This window comes from Drosophila virilis, unplaced genomic scaffold (assembly GCF_030788295.1).
Source record: "Drosophila virilis strain 15010-1051.87 unplaced genomic scaffold, Dvir_AGI_RSII-ME tig00001642, whole genome shotgun sequence".
NCBI lineage: Eukaryota > Metazoa > Arthropoda > Insecta > Diptera > Drosophilidae > Drosophila > Drosophila virilis.
In genome coordinates this window covers 695376-711780 of record NW_027212851.1, presented here as the reverse complement: position 1 = coordinate 711780, position 16405 = coordinate 695376, and the positions used below count along the sequence as shown (strand labels likewise).

Here is a 16405-nt window from a genome sequence, read left to right as displayed (position 1 = left end):
TATTCGTCCGGAGGCTATGGGTTTCCTATACCACTTTATTTTGAGTGTGTTGTCCATTCTGCTTACAATAGAGTCTAAAAATGGTAATTTCCCGTCCTTTTCTAATTCCATTGTAAATTTTATCTGTTTGTGGAAGGAATTCAATTCTTTTAGAATATTTTCCACGTCTATTTTGTTCGTTATGGCAAAAAGGTCATCTACATATTTGGTCAAGAGTCTTGGTTTTATTTTTAATTTATCTGTAATCTTGTCCAACAGTTCCTCCATTAATATATCTGCGATTACTGGGGAAGCCGGTGATCCCATTGGCATTCCCTTAAGTTGTGTGTATATTTTGTCTTCGTATTTGAAATATCTGTTTTCCTGTATGCAAAATCTAACTATGTCCATAAATAGTTGTTTCGGTATATTCGTGTGCTCTTCTAATTTGGTCCATTTTTGTCTTATTGTGTCAAGTGCTAATTCTATTGGTATGCTGGGAAATAAGGATACTACGTCAAAAGATACTAATGTTTCCTCTTCTCTAATCTGGGAGTTGTTGACTCTGTCTTTAAAATCTACCGCGTTCTTGATGTTGTACCTAGAGTCCATTGTCAGATTTTTTAATATTTGTATTATATATTTGCACAGCCCGTAAGATGGAGATCCTATGGAAGAACATATTGGTCTCAGTGGAGTTCCTTCCTTGTGTATTTTTGGTAGTCCATATATCCTCGGAGGTACCGCTGTTGTTGTAGTCATCTTATTTCTTTCGTCCTTTGAAATAAGACCCATCTTGAATAATTGTGCTACGAAGGTGTTATTCTTTGTCTGTAGTCTTGATGTCGGATCCAGTCTCAATGTTCTATACGCGCATAAGTCGTCTAAAATATTTGTCATTTTATTTTTATATTCATCCTCATCCATTGCTACGGTTTTGTTGCCCTTATCCGACGATAGAATTTTAATATTTATATTTTCTTTCAGTAATTTTCGTGTCTGTTCCACTGTGTCCAGTATTGCTCGATCCCTACTGTTTTGGTTGTTCTTGGTTTTATGCTCTTTGACTAACAAAGAGAATTTTGTACGCGCCGACTCTTGTGTTTCCTTTTCTTTTATTGTTTGCACTAGCTCCTCACCGTCTGCGATGTATTTCAAGAGAGGAAAATCTCTCTTGCTGATTGGGAGAGCGAACTTCGGCCCTTTTGCGAGTAACGCTACGACGTTTGGCGGGAATTCTATTTTTGTTTTGTTTACAAACCACTCTCTTTGCGTGTTGTTATCCGCTAAGGCTAGGTTCCGTTGATCTCGTAACTTATCGTGTTTCGTTTCTTGTCTTTTCTTGAGTGTTGTTGTTATTTTGTTTTCTATATTTCTCTCGCTCTCAAAAAACGCTTTTGCGTCATCTGTGGTCATCAGTTGTTCTATGTTTGTTTTTGCTTTTTGCATATGTTTTGTTTGTTCTTGTAATAGGTTGTGTTTGTGTTTTATAAGTAAGTTTAATATTTTGGTATGGTAAAAATGTGTGTGTCTAGTCAATGTTCTTGTTATGTCAGGGTGGGTTTTATTGTCAGTGGTCAGTATGGTCAAATGCTGTGTCAAGTTTTTGATGAAGTTAGGTATTAAATTTGATTTTCTACATTTTAACAAAAATTTTAAACTAGATTTAAGTTTAGTTAATTTTACCAGTGTTAGTTGGAATTTATTAATTGTTCTTTTCGAATCCTTGTATTTAGTTTTTATTTTTGCGTAGCTCATGTTGGTTGCTGTGCATACGGCGTGCCTTCCGTTGATATTTATTGATGGCTCTGGCGACCTTTCCATATTTCAATATTTATTTGTTGGCTGGCTCGAGGTCCGTGTTTGTTAAAACAAACAATGAAAAACAATTTTATTCAATTCTCTTCCGATATATTTCGGTTGCACATCGGCAAACCGTCTTCAGGGCACTAACACCAAGATACAAAAAACAATTAACAATTATAATACAATAAATTAAACATTATTTCGAACATTTTACATACATTATTTTACACGTCTGCGCTTTTTGACGTGGAGATTGTTACTGAGGTTGTTTGACTGTTTAAGAGGTGTCTGTACAAGTGAGCGCAATTTTCTGTGTCTGTCTTGTAGTTTAGTCGTTTGTAGGTTGGTGTGTTAATTATGTGTAGCATTTCCAATGTGTGTCGCTTGTTATAGTGTTGTTCTTGTTGTAAGATTGTTGTTTCATCAAAATTTGGTGTGTGGTTGCTTCTTATACAATGGGTCATAAGTGCTGTTTTCTGTATATTATTTTGATGTCTTAGTTTGAAGTCCGATTTATGTTGACTAATCCTTGTTTTTAGCTTCGATTTTGTTGTACCTATGTAGACACTATTGCACTTGTTGTTGTTATCCCCGCCACATGGTATTTGGTAAACGACGTTGCTTTTTTCGATCATCGGGATTTTCGACTTTATCTTGTTGAAGAATTTTTGTAATGTATTCGTCGGTTTGTGTGCTACTTTTATATCTTGTTTGTTATAACAGTCTGAGTTTGTGAGGCGTTCTGATAGTCGTGGTACATATATTAGTGATTTGTATATTTTAGCAGGTTCTGTTGGCTTTTTTCTTTCGATTTGTCGTCTTTTTAATAATGTTTTGATTATATTTGGGGGGAAGTCATTTTTGGTCAAAAGTTCTTTGATTTCATGTTCAATTTCTTTGTGGTATATTGTGTCCGATATTTTCATCATTCTATTCATACAGCCTAGTGCTGTATTGATTATCATACTCTTTGGGTGGTTTGAATTGAAGTTGAGTATTCGTCCGGAGGCTATGGGTTTCCTATACCACTTTATTTTGAGTGTGTTGTCCATTCTGCTTACAATAGAGTCTAAAAATGGTAATTTCCCGTCCTTTTCTAATTCCATTGTAAATTTTATCTGTTTGTGGAAGGAATTCAATTCTTTTAGAATATTTTCCACGTCTATTTTGTTCGTTATGGCAAAAAGGTCATCTACATATTTGGTCAAGAGTCTTGGTTTTATTTTTAATTTATCTGTAATCTTGTCCAACAGTTCCTCCATTAATATATCTGCGATTACTGGGGAAGCCGGTGATCCCATTGGCATTCCCTTAAGTTGTGTGTATATTTTGTCTTCGTATTTGAAATATCTGTTTTCCTGTATGCAAAATCTAACTATGTCCATAAATAGTTGTTTCGGTATATTCGTGTGCTCTTCTAATTTGGTCCATTTTTGTCTTATTGTGTCAAGTGCTAATTCTATTGGTATGCTGGGAAATAAGGATACTACGTCAAAAGATACTAATGTTTCCTCTTCTCTAATCTGGGAGTTGTTGACTCTGTCTTTAAAATCTACCGCGTTCTTGATGTTGTACCTAGAGTCCATTGTCAGATTTTTTAATATTTGTATTATATATTTGCACAGCCCGTAAGATGGAGATCCTATGGAAGAACATATTGGTCTCAGTGGAGTTCCTTCCTTGTGTATTTTTGGTAGTCCATATATCCTCGGAGGTACCGCTGTTGTTGTAGTCATCTTATTTCTTTCGTCCTTTGAAATAAGACCCATCTTGAATAATTGTGCTACGAAGGTGTTATTCTTTGTCTGTAGTCTTGATGTCGGATCCAGTCTCAATGTTCTATACGCGCATAAGTCGTCTAAAATATTTGTCATTTTATTTTTATATTCATCCTCATCCATTGCTACGGTTTTGTTGCCCTTATCCGACGATAGAATTTTAATATTTATATTTTCTTTCAGTAATTTTCGTGTCTGTTCCACTGTGTCCAGTATTGCTCGATCCCTACTGTTTTGGTTGTTCTTGGTTTTATGCTCTTTGACTAACAAAGAGAATTTTGTACGCGCCGACTCTTGTGTTTCCTTTTCTTTTATTGTTTGCACTAGCTCCTCACCGTCTGCGATGTATTTCAAGAGAGGAAAATCTCTCTTGCTGATTGATTTTAAATCTAGTTTAAAATTTTTGTTAAAATGTAGAAAATCAAATTTAATACCTAACTTCATCAAAAACTTGACACAGCATTTGACCATACTGACCACTGACAATAAAACCCACCCTGACATAACAAGAACATTGACTAGACACACACATTTTTACCATACCAAAATATTAAACTTACTTATAAAACACAAACACAACCTATTACAAGAACAAACAAAACATATGCAAAAAGCAAAAACAAACATAGAACAACTGATGACCACAGATGACGCAAAAGCGTTTTTTGAGAGCGAGAGAAATATAGAAAACAAAATAACAACAACACTCAAGAAAAGACAAGAAACGAAACACGATAAGTTACGAGATCAACGGAACCTAGCCTTAGCGGATAACAACACGCAAAGAGAGTGGTTTGTAAACAAAACAAAAATAGAATTCCCGCCAAACGTCGTAGCGTTACTCGCAAAAGGGCCGAAGTTCGCTCTCCCAATCAGCAAGAGAGATTTTCCTCTCTTGAAATACATCGCAGACGGTGAGGAGCTAGTGCAAACAATAAAAGAAAAGGAAACACAAGAGTCGGCGCGTACAAAATTCTCTTTGTTAGTCAAAGAGCATAAAACCAAGAACAACCAAAACAGTAGGGATCGAGCAATACTGGACACAGTGGAACAGACACGAAAATTACTGAAAGAAAATATAAATATTAAAATTCTATCGTCGGATAAGGGCAACAAAACCGTAGCAATGGATGAGGATGAATATAAAAATAAAATGACAAATATTTTAGACGACTTATGCGCGTATAGAACATTGAGACTGGATCCGACATCAAGACTACAGACAAAGAATAACACCTTCGTAGCACAATTATTCAAGATGGGTCTTATTTCAAAGGACGAAAGAAATAAGATGACTACAACAACAGCGGTACCTCCGAGGATATATGGACTACCAAAAATACACAAGGAAGGAACTCCACTGAGACCAATATGTTCTTCCATAGGATCTCCATCTTACGGGCTGTGCAAATATATAATACAAATATTAAAAAATCTGACAATGGACTCTAGGTACAACATCAAGAACGCGGTAGATTTTAAAGACAGAGTCAACAACTCCCAGATTAGAGAAGAGGAAACATTAGTATCTTTTGACGTAGTATCCTTATTTCCCAGCATACCAATAGAATTAGCACTTGACACAATAAGACAAAAATGGACCAAATTAGAAGAGCACACGAATATACCGAAACAACTATTTATGGACATAGTTAGATTTTGCATACAGGAAAACAGATATTTCAAATACGAAGACAAAATATACACACAACTTAAGGGAATGCCAATGGGATCACCGGCTTCCCCAGTAATCGCAGATATATTAATGGAGGAACTGTTGGACAAGATTACAGATAAATTAAAAATAAAACCAAGACTCTTGACCAAATATGTAGATGACCTTTTTGCCATAACGAACAAAATAGACGTGGAAAATATTCTAAAAGAATTGAATTCCTTCCACAAACAGATAAAATTTACAATGGAATTAGAAAAGGACGGGAAATTACCATTTTTAGACTCTATTGTAAGCAGAATGGACAACACACTCAAAATAAAGTGGTATAGGAAACCCATAGCCTCCGGACGAATACTCAACTTCAATTCAAACCACCCAAAGAGTATGATAATCAATACAGCACTAGGCTGTATGAATAGAATGATGAAAATATCGGACACAATATACCACAAAGAAATTGAACATGAAATCAAAGAACTTTTGACCAAAAATGACTTCCCCCCAAATATAATCAAAACATTATTAAAAAGACGACAAATCGAAAGAAAAAAGCCAACAGAACCTGCTAAAATATACAAATCACTAATATATGTACCACGACTATCAGAACGCCTCACAAACTCAGACTGTTATAACAAACAAGATATAAAAGTAGCACACAAACCGACGAATACATTACAAAAATTCTTCAACAAGATAAAGTCGAAAATCCCGATGATCGAAAAAAGCAACGTCGTTTACCAAATACCATGTGGCGGGGATAACAACAACAAGTGCAATAGTGTCTACATAGGTACAACAAAATCGAAGCTAAAAACAAGGATTAGTCAACATAAATCGGACTTCAAACTAAGACATCAAAATAATATACAGAAAACAGCACTTATGACCCATTGTATAAGAAGCAACCACACACCAAATTTTGATGAAACAACAATCTTACAACAAGAACAACACTATAACAAGCGACACACATTGGAAATGCTACACATAATTAACACACCAACCTACAAACGACTAAACTACAAGACAGACACAGAAAATTGCGCTCACTTGTACAGACACCTCTTAAACAGTCAAACAACCTCAGTAACAATCTCCACGTCAAAAAGCGCAGACGTGTAAAATAATGTATGTAAAATGTTCGAAATAATGTTTAATTTATTGTATTATAATTGTTAATTGTTTTTTGTATCTTGGTGTTAGTGCCCTGAAGACGGTTTGCCGATGTGCAACCGAAATATATCGGAAGAGAATTGAATAAAATTGTTTTTCATTGTTTGTTTTAACAAACACGGACCTCGAGCCAGCCAACAAATAAATATTGAAATATGGAAAGGTCGCCAGAGCCATCAATAAATATCAACGGAAGGCACGCCGTATGCACAGCAACCAACATGAGCTACGCAAAAATAAAAACTAAATACAAGGATTCGAAAAGAACAATTAATAAATTCCAACTAACACTGGTAAAATTAACTAAACTTAAATCTAGTTTAAAATTTTTGTTAAAATGTAGAAAATCAAATTTAATACCTAACTTCATCAAAAACTTGACACAGCATTTGACCATACTGACCACTGACAATAAAACCCACCCTGACATAACAAGAACATTGACTAGACACACACATTTTTACCATACCAAAATATTAAACTTACTTATAAAACACAAACACAACCTATTACAAGAACAAACAAAACATATGCAAAAAGCAAAAACAAACATAGAACAACTGATGACCACAGATGACGCAAAAGCGTTTTTTGAGAGCGAGAGAAATATAGAAAACAAAATAACAACAACACTCAAGAAAAGACAAGAAACGAAACACGATAAGTTACGAGATCAACGGAACCTAGCCTTAGCGGATAACAACACGCAAAGAGAGTGGTTTGTAAACAAAACAAAAATAGAATTCCCGCCAAACGTCGTAGCGTTACTCGCAAAAGGGCCGAAGTTCGCTCTCCCAATCAGCAAGAGAGATTTTCCTCTCTTGAAATACATCGCAGACGGTGAGGAGCTAGTGCAAACAATAAAAGAAAAGGAAACACAAGAGTCGGCGCGTACAAAATTCTCTTTGTTAGTCAAAGAGCATAAAACCAAGAACAACCAAAACAGTAGGGATCGAGCAATACTGGACACAGTGGAACAGACACGAAAATTACTGAAAGAAAATATAAATATTAAAATTCTATCGTCGGATAAGGGCAACAAAACCGTAGCAATGGATGAGGATGAATATAAAAATAAAATGACAAATATTTTAGACGACTTATGCGCGTATAGAACATTGAGACTGGATCCGACATCAAGACTACAGACAAAGAATAACACCTTCGTAGCACAATTATTCAAGATGGGTCTTATTTCAAAGGACGAAAGAAATAAGATGACTACAACAACAGCGGTACCTCCGAGGATATATGGACTACCAAAAATACACAAGGAAGGAACTCCACTGAGACCAATATGTTCTTCCATAGGATCTCCATCTTACGGGCTGTGCAAATATATAATACAAATATTAAAAAATCTGACAATGGACTCTAGGTACAACATCAAGAACGCGGTAGATTTTAAAGACAGAGTCAACAACTCCCAGATTAGAGAAGAGGAAACATTAGTATCTTTTGACGTAGTATCCTTATTTCCCAGCATACCAATAGAATTAGCACTTGACACAATAAGACAAAAATGGACCAAATTAGAAGAGCACACGAATATACCGAAACAACTATTTATGGACATAGTTAGATTTTGCATACAGGAAAACAGATATTTCAAATACGAAGACAAAATATACACACAACTTAAGGGAATGCCAATGGGATCACCGGCTTCCCCAGTAATCGCAGATATATTAATGGAGGAACTGTTGGACAAGATTACAGATAAATTAAAAATAAAACCAAGACTCTTGACCAAATATGTAGATGACCTTTTTGCCATAACGAACAAAATAGACGTGGAAAATATTCTAAAAGAATTGAATTCCTTCCACAAACAGATAAAATTTACAATGGAATTAGAAAAGGACGGGAAATTACCATTTTTAGACTCTATTGTAAGCAGAATGGACAACACACTCAAAATAAAGTGGTATAGGAAACCCATAGCCTCCGGACGAATACTCAACTTCAATTCAAACCACCCAAAGAGTATGATAATCAATACAGCACTAGGCTGTATGAATAGAATGATGAAAATATCGGACACAATATACCACAAAGAAATTGAACATGAAATCAAAGAACTTTTGACCAAAAATGACTTCCCCCCAAATATAATCAAAACATTATTAAAAAGACGACAAATCGAAAGAAAAAAGCCAACAGAACCTGCTAAAATATACAAATCACTAATATATGTACCACGACTATCAGAACGCCTCACAAACTCAGACTGTTATAACAAACAAGATATAAAAGTAGCACACAAACCGACGAATACATTACAAAAATTCTTCAACAAGATAAAGTCGAAAATCCCGATGATCGAAAAAAGCAACGTCGTTTACCAAATACCATGTGGCGGGGATAACAACAACAAGTGCAATAGTGTCTACATAGGTACAACAAAATCGAAGCTAAAAACAAGGATTAGTCAACATAAATCGGACTTCAAACTAAGACATCAAAATAATATACAGAAAACAGCACTTATGACCCATTGTATAAGAAGCAACCACACACCAAATTTTGATGAAACAACAATCTTACAACAAGAACAACACTATAACAAGCGACACACATTGGAAATGCTACACATAATTAACACACCAACCTACAAACGACTAAACTACAAGACAGACACAGAAAATTGCGCTCACTTGTACAGACACCTCTTAAACAGTCAAACAACCTCAGTAACAATCTCCACGTCAAAAAGCGCAGACGTGTAAAATAATGTATGTAAAATGTTCGAAATAATGTTTAATTTATTGTATTATAATTGTTAATTGTTTTTTGTATCTTGGTGTTAGTGCCCTGAAGACGGTTTGCCGATGTGCAACCGAAATATATCGGAAGAGAATTGAATAAAATTGTTTTTCATTGTTTGTTTTAACAAACACGGACCTCGAGCCAGCCAACAAATAAATATTGAAATATGGAAAGGTCGCCAGAGCCATCAATAAATATCAACGGAAGGCACGCCGTATGCACAGCAACCAACATGAGCTACGCAAAAATAAAAACTAAATACAAGGATTCGAAAAGAACAATTAATAAATTCCAACTAACACTGGTAAAATTAACTAAACTTAAATCTAGTTTAAAATTTTTGTTAAAATGTAGAAAATCAAATTTAATACCTAACTTCATCAAAAACTTGACACAGCATTTGACCATACTGACCACTGACAATAAAACCCACCCTGACATAACAAGAACATTGACTAGACACACACATTTTTACCATACCAAAATATTAAACTTACTTATAAAACACAAACACAACCTATTACAAGAACAAACAAAACATATGCAAAAAGCAAAAACAAACATAGAACAACTGATGACCACAGATGACGCAAAAGCGTTTTTTGAGAGCGAGAGAAATATAGAAAACAAAATAACAACAACACTCAAGAAAAGACAAGAAACGAAACACGATAAGTTACGAGATCAACGGAACCTAGCCTTAGCGGATAACAACACGCAAAGAGAGTGGTTTGTAAACAAAACAAAAATAGAATTCCCGCCAAACGTCGTAGCGTTACTCGCAAAAGGGCCGAAGTTCGCTCTCCCAATCAGCAAGAGAGATTTTCCTCTCTTGAAATACATCGCAGACGGTGAGGAGCTAGTGCAAACAATAAAAGAAAAGGAAACACAAGAGTCGGCGCGTACAAAATTCTCTTTGTTAGTCAAAGAGCATAAAACCAAGAACAACCAAAACAGTAGGGATCGAGCAATACTGGACACAGTGGAACAGACACGAAAATTACTGAAAGAAAATATAAATATTAAAATTCTATCGTCGGATAAGGGCAACAAAACCGTAGCAATGGATGAGGATGAATATAAAAATAAAATGACAAATATTTTAGACGACTTATGCGCGTATAGAACATTGAGACTGGATCCGACATCAAGACTACAGACAAAGAATAACACCTTCGTAGCACAATTATTCAAGATGGGTCTTATTTCAAAGGACGAAAGAAATAAGATGACTACAACAACAGCGGTACCTCCGAGGATATATGGACTACCAAAAATACACAAGGAAGGAACTCCACTGAGACCAATATGTTCTTCCATAGGATCTCCATCTTACGGGCTGTGCAAATATATAATACAAATATTAAAAAATCTGACAATGGACTCTAGGTACAACATCAAGAACGCGGTAGATTTTAAAGACAGAGTCAACAACTCCCAGATTAGAGAAGAGGAAACATTAGTATCTTTTGACGTAGTATCCTTATTTCCCAGCATACCAATAGAATTAGCACTTGACACAATAAGACAAAAATGGACCAAATTAGAAGAGCACACGAATATACCGAAACAACTATTTATGGACATAGTTAGATTTTGCATACAGGAAAACAGATATTTCAAATACGAAGACAAAATATACACACAACTTAAGGGAATGCCAATGGGATCACCGGCTTCCCCAGTAATCGCAGATATATTAATGGAGGAACTGTTGGACAAGATTACAGATAAATTAAAAATAAAACCAAGACTCTTGACCAAATATGTAGATGACCTTTTTGCCATAACGAACAAAATAGACGTGGAAAATATTCTAAAAGAATTGAATTCCTTCCACAAACAGATAAAATTTACAATGGAATTAGAAAAGGACGGGAAATTACCATTTTTAGACTCTATTGTAAGCAGAATGGACAACACACTCAAAATAAAGTGGTATAGGAAACCCATAGCCTCCGGACGAATACTCAACTTCAATTCAAACCACCCAAAGAGTATGATAATCAATACAGCACTAGGCTGTATGAATAGAATGATGAAAATATCGGACACAATATACCACAAAGAAATTGAACATGAAATCAAAGAACTTTTGACCAAAAATGACTTCCCCCCAAATATAATCAAAACATTATTAAAAAGACGACAAATCGAAAGAAAAAAGCCAACAGAACCTGCTAAAATATACAAATCACTAATATATGTACCACGACTATCAGAACGCCTCACAAACTCAGACTGTTATAACAAACAAGATATAAAAGTAGCACACAAACCGACGAATACATTACAAAAATTCTTCAACAAGATAAAGTCGAAAATCCCGATGATCGAAAAAAGCAACGTCGTTTACCAAATACCATGTGGCGGGGATAACAACAACAAGTGCAATAGTGTCTACATAGGTACAACAAAATCGAAGCTAAAAACAAGGATTAGTCAACATAAATCGGACTTCAAACTAAGACATCAAAATAATATACAGAAAACAGCACTTATGACCCATTGTATAAGAAGCAACCACACACCAAATTTTGATGAAACAACAATCTTACAACAAGAACAACACTATAACAAGCGACACACATTGGAAATGCTACACATAATTAACACACCAACCTACAAACGACTAAACTACAAGACAGACACAGAAAATTGCGCTCACTTGTACAGACACCTCTTAAACAGTCAAACAACCTCAGTAACAATCTCCACGTCAAAAAGCGCAGACGTGTAAAATAATGTATGTAAAATGTTCGAAATAATGTTTAATTTATTGTATTATAATTGTTAATTGTTTTTTGTATCTTGGTGTTAGTGCCCTGAAGACGGTTTGCCGATGTGCAACCGAAATATATCGGAAGAGAATTGAATAAAATTGTTTTTCATTGTTTGTTTTAACAAACACGGACCTCGAGCCAGCCAACAAATAAATATTGAAATATGGAAAGGTCGCCAGAGCCATCAATAAATATCAACGGAAGGCACGCCGTATGCACAGCAACCAACATGAGCTACGCAAAAATAAAAACTAAATACAAGGATTCGAAAAGAACAATTAATAAATTCCAACTAACACTGGTAAAATTAACTAAACTTAAATCTAGTTTAAAATTTTTGTTAAAATGTAGAAAATCAAATTTAATACCTAACTTCATCAAAAACTTGACACAGCATTTGACCATACTGACCACTGACAATAAAACCCACCCTGACATAACAAGAACATTGACTAGACACACACATTTTTACCATACCAAAATATTAAACTTACTTATAAAACACAAACACAACCTATTACAAGAACAAACAAAACATATGCAAAAAGCAAAAACAAACATAGAACAACTGATGACCACAGATGACGCAAAAGCGTTTTTTGAGAGCGAGAGAAATATAGAAAACAAAATAACAACAACACTCAAGAAAAGACAAGAAACGAAACACGATAAGTTACGAGATCAACGGAACCTAGCCTTAGCGGATAACAACACGCAAAGAGAGTGGTTTGTAAACAAAACAAAAATAGAATTCCCGCCAAACGTCGTAGCGTTACTCGCAAAAGGGCCGAAGTTCGCTCTCCCAATCAGCAAGAGAGATTTTCCTCTCTTGAAATACATCGCAGACGGTGAGGAGCTAGTGCAAACAATAAAAGAAAAGGAAACACAAGAGTCGGCGCGTACAAAATTCTCTTTGTTAGTCAAAGAGCATAAAACCAAGAACAACCAAAACAGTAGGGATCGAGCAATACTGGACACAGTGGAACAGACACGAAAATTACTGAAAGAAAATATAAATATTAAAATTCTATCGTCGGATAAGGGCAACAAAACCGTAGCAATGGATGAGGATGAATATAAAAATAAAATGACAAATATTTTAGACGACTTATGCGCGTATAGAACATTGAGACTGGATCCGACATCAAGACTACAGACAAAGAATAACACCTTCGTAGCACAATTATTCAAGATGGGTCTTATTTCAAAGGACGAAAGAAATAAGATGACTACAACAACAGCGGTACCTCCGAGGATATATGGACTACCAAAAATACACAAGGAAGGAACTCCACTGAGACCAATATGTTCTTCCATAGGATCTCCATCTTACGGGCTGTGCAAATATATAATACAAATATTAAAAAATCTGACAATGGACTCTAGGTACAACATCAAGAACGCGGTAGATTTTAAAGACAGAGTCAACAACTCCCAGATTAGAGAAGAGGAAACATTAGTATCTTTTGACGTAGTATCCTTATTTCCCAGCATACCAATAGAATTAGCACTTGACACAATAAGACAAAAATGGACCAAATTAGAAGAGCACACGAATATACCGAAACAACTATTTATGGACATAGTTAGATTTTGCATACAGGAAAACAGATATTTCAAATACGAAGACAAAATATACACACAACTTAAGGGAATGCCAATGGGATCACCGGCTTCCCCAGTAATCGCAGATATATTAATGGAGGAACTGTTGGACAAGATTACAGATAAATTAAAAATAAAACCAAGACTCTTGACCAAATATGTAGATGACCTTTTTGCCATAACGAACAAAATAGACGTGGAAAATATTCTAAAAGAATTGAATTCCTTCCACAAACAGATAAAATTTACAATGGAATTAGAAAAGGACGGGAAATTACCATTTTTAGACTCTATTGTAAGCAGAATGGACAACACACTCAAAATAAAGTGGTATAGGAAACCCATAGCCTCCGGACGAATACTCAACTTCAATTCAAACCACCCAAAGAGTATGATAATCAATACAGCACTAGGCTGTATGAATAGAATGATGAAAATATCGGACACAATATACCACAAAGAAATTGAACATGAAATCAAAGAACTTTTGACCAAAAATGACTTCCCCCCAAATATAATCAAAACATTATTAAAAAGACGACAAATCGAAAGAAAAAAGCCAACAGAACCTGCTAAAATATACAAATCACTAATATATGTACCACGACTATCAGAACGCCTCACAAACTCAGACTGTTATAACAAACAAGATATAAAAGTAGCACACAAACCGACGAATACATTACAAAAATTCTTCAACAAGATAAAGTCGAAAATCCCGATGATCGAAAAAAGCAACGTCGTTTACCAAATACCATGTGGCGGGGATAACAACAACAAGTGCAATAGTGTCTACATAGGTACAACAAAATCGAAGCTAAAAACAAGGATTAGTCAACATAAATCGGACTTCAAACTAAGACATCAAAATAATATACAGAAAACAGCACTTATGACCCATTGTATAAGAAGCAACCACACACCAAATTTTGATGAAACAACAATCTTACAACAAGAACAACACTATAACAAGCGACACACATTGGAAATGCTACACATAATTAACACACCAACCTACAAACGACTAAACTACAAGACAGACACAGAAAATTGCGCTCACTTGTACAGACACCTCTTAAACAGTCAAACAACCTCAGTAACAATCTCCACGTCAAAAAGCGCAGACGTGTAAAATAATGTATGTAAAATGTTCGAAATAATGTTTAATTTATTGTATTATAATTGTTAATTGTTTTTTGTATCTTGGTGTTAGTGCCCTGAAGACGGTTTGCCGATGTGCAACCGAAATATATCGGAAGAGAATTGAATAAAATTGTTTTTCATTGTTTGTTTTAACAAACACGGACCTCGAGCCAGCCAACAAATAAATATTGATATACTCCTCATATATATGCAAAGTCCTATTAAGATGTGGCCACTATATCATACATCTGTCATAGGAACGATCGGTCGAAAAGTAGGTTTTGTTGTATGAAAAAACATTTTGATTTTAAAGATATCTTGACCAAACTCGGCATTTATTAGGTTTACTACTCTCCTCATATGAAGGCGAAATCATTTTAAGATCGGAACACTATATCATATAGCTGCCATAGGAACGATCGGTCGAAAACTAAGCTGTTGTACGAAAAAACATGTTGTTCTTAAGATATCTTGACCACGCTCGGCATTTATTGGTTTCACTATACTCCTCATATATATGCAAATCCTATTAATTTATTATTATTCCTGCACTCCTGATATATATGCAAAATCCTAATAATATCCGACCACTATATCATATAATTGCCATAGGAACGACCGATCGAAAATTAAGTTGTTGTATGAAATAACATTTTGTTTTTAAAGATATCTTGACCAAACTCGGCATTTATTAAACTAATAATACTACTAATACTGTACACCTCATATATGTGCAAAATCATAATAAGATCGGACAACTATATCATACAGCTGCTATAGGAACGATCGGTCGAACATTAAGTTTTTGTATATAAAAACGATTTCTTTCGGAATTTATTAGTTTTACTGTACTCCTCATATATATGCAATATCCTATTAAGATCGGACCACAATATCATATAGCTGCCATAGGGACGATCGGTCGAAAATTAAATTGTACGAAAAAACATTTTGTTCATTAAGATATCTTGACCAAAACTCGGCATTTATTAGTTTTACTGTACACCTTATGTATATGCAAAATCATATTAAGATCGGACCACTTTATCATATAGCTGCTATAGGAACGATCGGTCGAACATTAGTTTTTGTATAAAAAAAAGATTTCTTTTTCAAGATATCTTGACCAAACTCGGCATTCATTAATCTTACTGTTCTCCTCATATATAGGCAAAATCCTATTAAGATCGGACCACTTTATCATATAGCTGCTATAGGAACGATCGGTCGAACATTAGTTTTTGTATAAAAAAAACGATTTATTTTTTCAAGATATCTTGACCAAACTCGGCATTCATTAATCTTACTGTTCTCCTCGTATATAACCAATATCCTATTAAGATTGGACCACTATATCATGTATCTGCCATAGGAACGATCGGTCGAGAATTAAGTTGTTGGATGAAAAAACATTTTATATTTCTAGATATCTTGACCAAACTCGGCATTTATTAGTTTCACTATACTCCTCATATATATGCAAATCCTATTAATTTACTATTTGTCCTGCACTCCTATTATACATGCAAAATCTTAATAATATCCGACCACTGTATCATATAATTGCCATAGAAACGACCGGTCGAAAATTAAGTTGTTGGGTGAAAAAACATTTTGTTTTTCAAGATATCTTGAACAAACTCGGAATTTATTAGATTTACTATGCTCCTCATATATAGGCAAAATAA

The 16405-nt window shown here is 34.8% G+C and overlaps 4 long non-coding RNA genes across 4 annotated transcripts; 3 read left to right on the top strand and 1 right to left on the bottom strand.

The window, feature by feature from the left end:
* Positions 1–1431: 1431 nt before the first annotated feature.
* LOC138911595 (uncharacterized) lies at positions 1432–2890 on the bottom strand. The gene is made up of 2 exons (XR_011417324.1): positions 2004–2890; positions 1432–1928 (listed from the first exon to the last, which is right to left on the bottom strand). It is a non-coding gene; the product is annotated as an uncharacterized lncRNA (long non-coding RNA).
* Positions 2891–5359: 2469 nt separating this feature from the next.
* Positions 5360–6944, top strand: LOC138911590 (uncharacterized). The gene is made up of 2 exons (XR_011417319.1): positions 5360–6372; positions 6448–6944. It is a non-coding gene; the product is annotated as an uncharacterized lncRNA (long non-coding RNA).
* A 1195-nt stretch (positions 6945–8139) lies between these two features.
* LOC138911592 (uncharacterized) lies at positions 8140–9724 on the top strand. Its single transcript, XR_011417321.1, has 2 exons — positions 8140–9152; positions 9228–9724. It is a non-coding gene; the product is annotated as an uncharacterized lncRNA (long non-coding RNA).
* Positions 9725–10919: 1195 nt separating this feature from the next.
* Positions 10920–12504, top strand: LOC138911591 (uncharacterized). The gene is made up of 2 exons (XR_011417320.1): positions 10920–11932; positions 12008–12504. It is a non-coding gene; the product is annotated as an uncharacterized lncRNA (long non-coding RNA).
* Positions 12505–16405: the final 3901 nt, after the last annotated feature.